At 34.9% G+C, this 10,734-nt stretch overlaps 1 protein-coding gene across 5 annotated transcripts in view; it reads left to right on the forward strand.

The window, feature by feature from the left end:
* ZNF148 (zinc finger protein 148) overlaps positions 1-10,734 on the forward strand; it is a 108,198-nt gene that overhangs the window by 84,400 nt on the left and 13,064 nt on the right. The gene's annotated exons all lie outside the window — the stretch shown is intronic.

A 10,734-nucleotide genomic window follows, 5' to 3' on the forward strand; every position in this document is an offset into this window, starting at 1 on the left:
ATCTGCCTGTTCTGTTCCCCTCTCTGTCTCTGGTGAAGCCTCTCACCGCCCCTGAGCCTCTGGCCTGTAACCCAGTTCTGTATGCACAAATAAATAAATCTTTAAAAAAAAAAATTAAAAAAAAAATGTTGTGAAACCATTTCTGTGGATAAGGTAGTGCTTATAAAATGATTTTCCTTCCCAAATAAAAAGATTTTGAGAATTAAATCTTTCAGAATTATGCATATTCATTAGTTTCCCAAAGTTCTGTTTTGAGGATGTCAGTTCTTACATATTTACAGTTCTGTAGATAAAATTAGTGTAAGAAATACTAGAAAACCTATCTTACAAGTTAGCATTCTTCATGCTTGAAAACACTGGTCTTTTCCTTTTGACTCTGCTGTCATTCACAGCCATGTTAAGTAGCCGAATAATAATGTTATTATTATGTTTAAACCAGTTAGTCTAGTGTGGTGGCTTTAGAGAATGTTGATTCACCTTTGACTAAAATAACTCAGCACTTGGTATTTCCTTCATTTTGGTTCAGTTGTTAATAAACCACAGCCTTCATTTTTGGAAGCCCTAATTTACAGTTGATTAGTTTATATGAGAGATGTCTCATTGAAATAAAATGTTACAAACCTAGTTTAGAATTTAACTCTTAATTTGTAAAAATGAAGGCACTGAACACTGGCCTTTTCAGTGAGCTCTTGGCAGTTATAGTTGTTGAAACCAGACAGCATTGGCATGGGTAGAACTTGCCAAAAAAAAGTATAGATTGCTGTGACTGACATCCTCTGGTTTGACAAAGCTTTCACTTACAGATTTTCTTTTTTTGCCTCTGAAAACTGTTAAAAATACAAACTGAAAGACTTGAATACACATGAAACACTTAAAAACTTAACACTATAGATTTCTTTTGAAGCTCTGTGGTTTGGTCCCAGCTGTATCCATATGGGTTGGTGGCATTGCCAGCCTCAGCCACTTCAGTGCGAGTTCTATCCCCCACCCTGGGCAGATCTCTCCTGACCCACCCGCTGTTCCCCTCAGCAGTGTGCTTCTGTCAGTCTGCCTGTTCTGCTCTCCACTGTCTCTGGTGAAGCCTCTCACCGCCCCTGCACTTGTGGCTTATACCCCAGTTCTGTATGAATAAATGTATAAATCTTTTTTAAAAATCCCTAATTATAAACAGTAAAGATAAATAAGGAATCACATACACACATATACAATATATCATACTTTTAAAAGATTGTTTTGGGGGAGAGGATAGAAGTCACCCAGAAAACTGACTCCATTTTAGAATTGCAATGTAGAGAATCACTGACTCTAAATAAAATGAATGCTTGCTAAAGTTTGCCATTTGCTTTGACAAGTTTGTTATATAATAAATTGGGAATCTCTAGAAGTAGCCTTTCTCTTAATGTATAATCTTTGAATGTATGTGACCCCCAATTTAATAAATCCTATATCAAAATGACAGATAGGACCCTCCCTGGTGGCACAGCAGGTTAAAGCATAGCACTCAGAAGCTAAAACCACTTCAGCATGAGTTTGATCCCCATTCTTGGGGGTTATCCACATGGCGCAGCAGACCTCTCCTGACCCATCCCCTGCTCCTCTCAGCAGTATACTTCTTCATTTGGCCTGTTCTGCTCCCCAGTCTATCTCTGGTGAATCCTTTCAACACCCCTGCACCTCTGGCCTGAACCCCAGTTCTGTATGCCAAAATAAATATATCTTTTAAAAAAAAGTGACACATAATCTGGGCTTGAGAAATTCAGATAAAATAGATCTTTCAGGGTACAGATTGGCAACTTTGATGCCAGAAGTAGAACTTAAATGTCCCTGTGAATTAGACTGTAGTCCATGTGCTTCATGGGGGCAGGCTGGGGGGGGGGGGAAGGAGTCAAATGTACGACAGACAGTATAAGCATGAAGGAGACCAGGACAAGGAGGAAAAAAATCTAGATTGCACTGAAGTTAGGAATCTTTTGGTGAGGCTGTGTTAAAAAATACATAGGTAATTGCTTGACATACACAAAGAGTAGCAAGTTCAAAATCAAGCAGATTAGACAGATAGAATTATTATTGGACAAACCTTTATGCTAATGTAAGGAATGCAGGTTTAGCTTGCAAGCCTTATAAAATACAAGGCTATTTCGGTGCTATGTTGGAAGGATATTATGGTTTTCTATAGAAACTAAATTTGGGAAATGTTGCTTTTTTATTAACTGTAATAACTAATACATTAAAATTATTTAGGTAATTGAAGATTGATTAATGAAGTTTACTTTGAGCATTTAAAGAGTTATAAATAAACATTGAACTTCAAGAAATATAATATTGCTTCAATTATGGCCAGTTTATGAGAAGTAGGCACAACTTGTAAATTACTGAATATTACAGTTGAAATAAATAAATTTAGATCCTTTTAGTTTTGGACAATAGAGTATGCACTAAATTTCCGAAAAAGGACTCACAAATTTAATACATAGGAATTCATAGAAATTATTCCTGATAGGTTTTTTTTTATGTTTTAATTTTTTAAATCACTTTCATTTAACTTTAGAGAACATGATTAGTTATAGAAACGAGGTTAAGTTTCCTGCTCTTTGACTTGTTAGTTTGCTTTCTTTTAATAGGGGCTTTACCTGTCTCTCCACTGACCTCCTCCCATGCCCCCGGTTTAATTATATTCTGCAGAAGTTGAAACATTAGAGCAGTTATTTAATGTGGATTCATAGTTTGATTTAGAATCCTTTAACAACATATTCCTGAACTTCGATATCTAAGACCTGGTTTTTCCAGTATTTGCTGCCTTTTGAAAACTGCCACTACTTAATTATTTCATAACCTAGTTGAATGGATGACTTCATGCTCTTTCATATCTTGAATTAAGTTTCAGATAGTTGGATTTGCTGACAACACAGTTTTCCATTTCTTGATAAAGTTTTCATTTTACTGACTTAATGATACTTCAGTTCAGAATTTATATATATATTTTGGACCTTTGGGAAAAGAGTGACTGACAGAATGTAACATATTTTATACATGGTCATAATGAAGAAATAGGACTTAGAATGTTCAGGGCGATCTAAATTTACTTACTGAAGTTATTCTTTTGTGGATACTTTAAAAAGCTTTAGATGTCACCTCTGAAAGTTTCTATTTTTTAAAAATGCTTAAATATGATTTTCAAACTCCCCGTCTACTTGAATCTTTTGAAAATGTCTTTATGTTGTTTAAAAGTAGCCACAGTGTTAACAGCTTTGGTATATTTTGCAGCTTATTTTGCAGCTTATTTTGCTCATCTGTAGATCTTTTAGAGAGTCTAAATTCAAGATACTGTTAAGAAGTAACATAGGTCAGAAAATTGCTATCCCAGGATAGCTCAGGGTAGTTATCTGTATAGCTTCATCTCCCATGACACTTTTCTGCTATTTGAATTATTGGTCATCAGTACAAATACTTCCTACTTTTTATTTTCCTCTGTTTTGTCTACTTTTCATGACTGTAAAATAGATAGTAGAAACATTACCATATAGTATCTTCATATACACGGTTCTGTGCACATACGCACATACTTACAGACACATACCCCTAGACATTTTTGTTACTTTATGAAGTCTTTACAGAGCTTAGTTGAATCTTTCTTACTCAGATTTCATTATCTGTTTTGGTTTTGACTTTATAAGGGCACTTCAGGAATGACTGCTGAAGTTCTTTTAGTGTGCATTTGACTGATTGATATAGACTAGGATGAGGTTTATTTTTCTTTTTGCTTGTATCTTAATATTAGCCCCATTCAGTGATGTCTGTATTTATTTTTTTTAAATATTTATTTATGTATACAGAACTGGCCAGAGGTGCAGAGTTGGTGAGAGAATTCACCAGAGACAGAGTGGGGAGCAGAACAGGCAGATCAACTGCTGAGGGGAGCAGCGGGCAGGGTCAGGAGTGGTCTGCCGTGCCGTGTGGGTCACCTCCACGGTGGGCATGGAACTCATGCTGAAGTGGCTTTAGCTTCTTAGTGCTGTGATTTAACCTGCCACCAGGGAGGGCCTGATGTCTTTATTTTCAATAGAATTTTATTGATTTACCATTCATTTACAAATAAAGTATATAATTTGGGGTGTATAGCTTCATTCCTTGATATGTGTACATGGTCCATTCATACACCACTGAATTTCTAGTGCCATCTCAATATGCATTTTAAATTACTCCACAAATATAGATTTAGTCAATTCTTAATTACCTTAGGGAAATCAACCAGATTGTAGATTATTTGAAATTTTAAAAGATAATTGGAATTGTAAAAAATTGTTTGAAACCAAATAGTATTTTTATATAGGTCTGTTGTGCTTAGGTAATGAAGGAACTCTCTTGATCCTTGAAAATAAATCAGATTTATTTATTGCTTGCTTTGTCACTGGATAGAGAGGAGGGACACTGTATGTAACCAGCTTTAACCTTGAGAGAAGATATGATTATAGAAACAAACCTGCCTGTTTTAAGACCTTTTTTTTTTTAAAACAAGAATTGTGGAAAATGGATGATAGACTTATGGAAAACTGAAACTGAAAGATAATGTTTTAAAATGTCAGGATTCAGTGTCATCTGTAAGGGTTTTTCATATGCAGAAGCCATAAGTATAATCTTAGGGACTAGGCAGGGAACATTTTTGAGGGCTGTTACTGAAGAGGTGAGATGTAAAGTAAAAATGGAGAAGGGGTGATTATTACAGGGAATGTAAAGACTGTCTACCTGAAACATGTTGGATGCACTGAAAATTTGCTGTGGTGAACTAACTAATGTCACTTAGGCTACTCACCATACTTAGGAGAAAAAGATTACAGCCAGGAGGTAATGGGTATAAATTTTGTTCCTTTCTCTCTGTGTGTTTCTTACGATTTTTTGTTGCATTTGCATTGTTTTTACATTCGGATGACCGTTCTTGAATGGTAACTGTATTCCTGAGTATTTGGCTATGATTTAAGTTTGTTACTACTGTGCTAAGTTGAGAATTGAAGCTATTGCTTTTGTAACACTCTGAATTTCTTTGTTGAACAGTGTTTAGATTAAAAAAAATTTCCTCCAGTGTAAGAAAGGAATGTCTGAATTACACAAATCTTCAAAATTTCCTTATACGTCTCTTACTGCTTTCTATCTCATTGTGAAAATCAAAATATTTAAGAGACAGTTTGAACACATTCCTAGTACCTTGCCTGTGTTCATCCATGAATTGGGCAGCTTTGAGCTTTTGGAGGATGATGGACTAGTAGTGGTTTATTTTGTTTTGCTAAGTACAGGCGAACCATGGTGATACTGCAAGTTCGGCTCTAGACCATTGCAGTAAAGCAAGTTTCACCATAAAACCGATTGCACACATTTTGTTGTTTCCCAATGCATGTAAAAGTTAAGTTTAGAATATACCATAGTCTGTTAAGTGTGCAGTAGCATTGTCTAAAAATATCACCATACATCCCTTAATTAACTATGGCACAGAGACAAGATATGAACATGTGCTATTGGAAAAGTGGTATTGATAGCTTTGCTCAATACCAGATTGCCATTCATCTTCAACTTGCATAAAAACACATCTGCCATATGCAAGAAGTAGGGCCTAATAAAGCAAGAGATGCCTATATTGAAGAATTTTCTTATGTTTTATATAGATAAGTATATGGATGCTTTGTTTTCATATTTGGGGAAAATATGTTGACTCAGTTTTTTTCATTATTTTAAGTTAAGGTATAATTCATATATAATGGTTTAATGGGATGTTCTACATGATACAAGGCAATTTGTGTAAATGTTGTAGAATGTAATTACACAAACTTATATAATATAGCTCGCTATACATCTGTCATACAACCACCATGTATGTGGTTCTTTGTTGACTGAAAAGTCATTAAGTGACACTGGACTGTCCCTCCTCCCCCCCATCCTGTGGCAAGATATTTTCTTATCCCATAGTTTAGCCTCTTCCAGAATATCATGTAAATTGAGCCATGCAGTTTGAGTCTGGCTCTTCCATTTACCCTAGTATATTTGAGATTCATCCATGTTGTTGATGAATCAGAAATTAATTTTTTTTATGGTTGAATTCTATTCAGTTGTATGGATACATCACAGTTGGTTCACCCATTCTTTAGTTGAAGTATATTTAGGGGGTTTATAGTTTTTGGTGATTATGAATAAAGTTTCTATGAACATTTGTTATAAAATTTGAATACAATTTTTTTTTGGTGAACATATTACCCATGACTTTAGAAACTATCCGGGAGTAGGACTGCTTCACTATGGTAAATCTATGTTTAACCTTATAAGGAACCACTTTGTTTTACAAAGTGACTATAGCATTTTGCATTCCCATAGTAACTTATGAGAGTTTCAAAGATCTATATTTTTTATAGCAGTTAAATATTGCCACATTTCTTTATTTTAGTCATACTAAGTGGGATGTACTGGTATTTCTTTGTGGTTTTAATTTGAATATTTCTTTCCCTAAGGACTGAATGTGTTGAACATATTTTCATGTACTTATTTGCCACCTTCCTGTATGTTTACACACACACACACACACACACACATTTGAGGGGGAGTGGTGGTGGTGGTAAAGTATCTCTTCAATTTTTTTTCCCATTTTAAAATACAACATTTTCTTGCTGTTGAATTTTGAATGTTTTTTATATATTTATTTGTATATCAGATGTGTGATTTGTAATTTTTCTTCGATAGACTTGGTTTTTCAAATTGATTTAAAAAGCATTTGTTTTTCTTTAAAGACCTCTTAGTATTTTCCAGTATAACATCAGATTTCATTTGCTTTTTATTTATAATATTAACTTTACATGTCTAATTAAATTTTCTGAAATGTGCAAAAAATTTGGAAAAATATTAAGCTTTATCTCTTGCGTTTTCATTAAATATATCGTGTTACATATTTCAAATAGATAGTATAAATATTCTTAGCATCTGCTATCTGAAAACCTGGGTAAACATAAATCAAGGTATGGTATCAAACTGAAGAACTAAAAGAATTGATTTAACTCTATGGAAAATCAACTTTGAAAAATATTTTTAACACATGACTTATTTGTATTCTCATTATATAAAATTACAAAAGTATCAGTTTTATATTTTGTTCCTGCATAAAATGCTGTTACCGAACTAGGTTAAAGGTGCAATCTCAGTAGGCAGAGATCTTTGTCATACTAAATAATCTATAAATTAATAGTGAAATTCACAGAGATCTAAGACTTACTAGAAAGAACAGGTAATATCATATTTTAGGTAAGTGTAATAGTTGTCAGTGGGTGGTATTAAGATTTCAGAAACTAAGACAGTTTGATGGACTCCATTTTTTGAGAGTAGACAGGAAATAAGTGGGTGGAAAATAAATAATTTCTTAACAGTTTTGAAAAATGAGTCACAGATGTGCTGTAGAATAACCCAGCTGTGGGCCCTCCATGGTGGCACAACGGGTTAGGACGCAGCTCTGCAAGCGGCTGCAGCCGCTTCAGTGCAAGTTCCATCCCCAGCCTGGGAGTTGATCCACATGGCGTGGCAGACCTCTCCTGACCCGCCTGCAGCTTCCCTCAGCAGTGTACTTCATGGATCTGCCTGCTCTGGTCCCAGCTCTGTCTCTGGTGAAGCCTCTCACGCCCCTGCACCTCTGGCCTGTACCTCCAATTCTGTGTGTATAAATAAATAAATCTTAAAAAAGAAAAAAATAATAAAACAGCTTCAGCTTGACTTCATTTAGAGATTGTTATCAGCCCCCACTCTGCATGCTTTCAAGAGCGAGCCCTGTTTTAAGAAAGGTAACGTCATCTAGAATCTTCACAAATTTTTATACACAGTGTTTTTTTTTCCCCATGTAATAAAAAATGATGGTGCATACTAAACATACAGAATCATCGAAAGACTTAAACTAGATCTAGATATAAGATATTTGAGAAAAATAATAGAAGAGGTACAGAAAATAGAGGAAAAGATGGAGCATTTTACCAGACAATCACAGTATATAAAGAAACTAAGAACTTAATACAGTAACTGATATAAAAAAAACAAAGTATAGGTTTAATGGAAAAATTGAGAGTATAAACAGGTTAATGAAAAGGCCAGTATCAGCAGAAAATATCAGAGAGAAAGAAATGAAAGCAAAGACATAGAGGGCATCACCTTTCTCAACTGATACAGAAAGTGCTAGTCAAAATTTTACAAAGTGCTAAATTGGATTCATTAATTCTAAGACCCCCTAAAGATATCTTTAACAGTGAAAAACTGAGCCTGTTGAATATGAGTAGAATTTCTACTACTCTATTATGGGAAAAAAAGCCAGTAGAAAATATGCAGAATGCTTGCAAACACTTAACACATTGAAAAAGGATATCCTGATGATCAGTTAACATATGAAAGAGTACTCTACTTCATTAACCATCAGGAAATTTTCATAAGATTGTAATTCTTTAGCACTTGTACATGCCCCAGAAGGGCTTAAATGAAAAATAGACAATATAAAGTACTTACTTGCAAAGATGTAGAGCAATGGAACTCTTTTATTTACTGATGGTGAGTCTGTAAATTTGCATATCCACTTAAGTAAATTGCATCTTCCAAATTTGCACATACACAGAACCTATAACTTGTCTTTTTCATTCCTACATTCATTGAATGTAGGTATCATAGTACTTTTACCTGATAGAATAGAATTATGGATGATTCTTAAAATCCTAACATGTAAATGAAAGAAGCCAGACATAAAAGAATATGCACATTGTGTGACTCCATGTGATGTTAATCAACAAGGCAGATGAGTTATGTGTTAGATATTAGGATAGTGATTGCTGAGAGGGGCAGGGTTAGAAGTGCTTTCAGCATTGCTGAAGTATTGTTTTGGTTGGAATGTTGGTTACATGGATTTATATCTTTGAGAAAATTAAAAACTACATTTATGTCTTATATAATTTGTAAAGTATATTACATTTCAGTAAATTTGTTTTTAAAATTGGTAAAGGGTAACTTATATGTACTTTTTAATGCTTTCCTTAGAAAGCAGTTAATTAAAAAACAAAACTGACCTCAGATATTGGAAATCTGGAGAGGAGTTATCCTTTCTATTGTTATCATATATTACTAGCTCATGTAAACTTTATCATAGGTATTACCATAAATATTTTTAAACTTTATGAGAATTGGTAAGAATATTAGATACCATTTCTTGGATGTAAAGCACTTTACATTCACTATCATATCCAAGAACTGGTTTGTGGGAGGAATTTTAGAAGAAAATGATCCTAGAGGAAAAGCATGACAGTTATAGGAATTGAAACCATTTTTATTAGAGCTTAGAAAATAAAGTGGAGAATTATAAAGAATCAAACACAAGAGAAAGGTGGGAACCAGATGCTTAGGTGACTCAGCTTTTTTTTTTTTTTTTTTTTTTTTAAGATTCATACAGAACTGGGGTACAGGCCAGAGGTACGGGGTGGTGAAAGGCTTCAACAGAGACTGTTCTGGGGAGCAGAACAGGCAGATCATTGAAGTACACTGCTGAGAGTAGCAGCGGCTGGTCAGGAAAGGTCTGCCACAGGTCTGTCCGGGGCAGGGATCGAACTCCTGCTGAAGTGGCTTTAGTTTCTTAGTGCTGTGCTCTCACCCACTGCACCACCAGAGAGGGCCTTCAGCTTTTATTTTTATCCTAAGAGAAGGGAAAGGCCATAAATAGGCTTTAGATAGGACCAGATTTACTTGTTACCAACATTTGACAATGATGTGGAATTAGGTGTAGATAAGGAGTAGATCTCAGTGGTCTACTATTAAGAGGATAGTATATGATAGATCAGGCAAGGGGATAATAGTAACTTGAACGTAGGTGATAACTGTGGGAATTGGAGATAACTGAGCAGATTTGACAGGTATTTCATAAGCAGAATTTTTAGAGCCTGGTCACTGGTTGAATATGGAAAGGGGATAAAGAGAAAAGTTGTGCATGCCCCAAATTGATTAAGTGGATGAATGGGAGTGCCATGCATATAAAGAGGGAATCTGGACAGAAGACTAAACTGTGGATTAAGTGTACAATTTGGTGTGGGATTTATGGTGTGTTTGAGATTATGATCATAAGTGTTAAAAGGAGTGGATATGTTAAGTAGGCATTTGAATTTGGTTTAGAGCGGAGATTTGAGAGTGATGAAAACTTGGAAATGGAGGAATTGCCCTTCTTAACCAAAGAAAAGAATATAAAATGAGAAAAGTAAAAAGTGGCTAAAACATTCAGGGAGAAAGGTGACAGAGGCTTAAGGACCAGGGGTGTCATAGAAGTCAAGGGATAATTAAATTTAAAGAAGGGCTCATTTGAGTTGAATACTACTAAGAGGTCTATTAAGATAATTTGAAACGATTTGGTTGTAGTTGGTGACCTAAAGCTGGTTTGCAAGATCCATGTTGATGAAGTGTTAAGTGCAGAAGACAGATTGGAATGGGTTGGAAGAAGAAAAGGAGAAATAGCTGAAACTTGTCTAAAACCAGGTTAAATTGTCAAGCCATGGTGAGCTAGTTTATGCATAAAGTTTATGTCTTATTACTCTTGTACATAATGTTAACGTAATTTACTCTAATAACTATATATTATGATAGGAATTTTTTTTAAAAGATATGTTTATTTGTGCGTACAGAACTGGGGTACAGGCCAGAGGTGCAGGGGTGGTGAGAGGCTTCACCAGAGACAGAGTGGGGAGCAGAACAGGC

This window comes from Condylura cristata, unplaced genomic scaffold (assembly GCF_000260355.1).
Source record: "Condylura cristata isolate star-nosed mole 26May11 unplaced genomic scaffold, ConCri1.0 scaffold00003, whole genome shotgun sequence".
In the NCBI taxonomy this organism is placed as follows: Eukaryota; Metazoa; Chordata; class Mammalia; order Eulipotyphla; family Talpidae; genus Condylura; species Condylura cristata.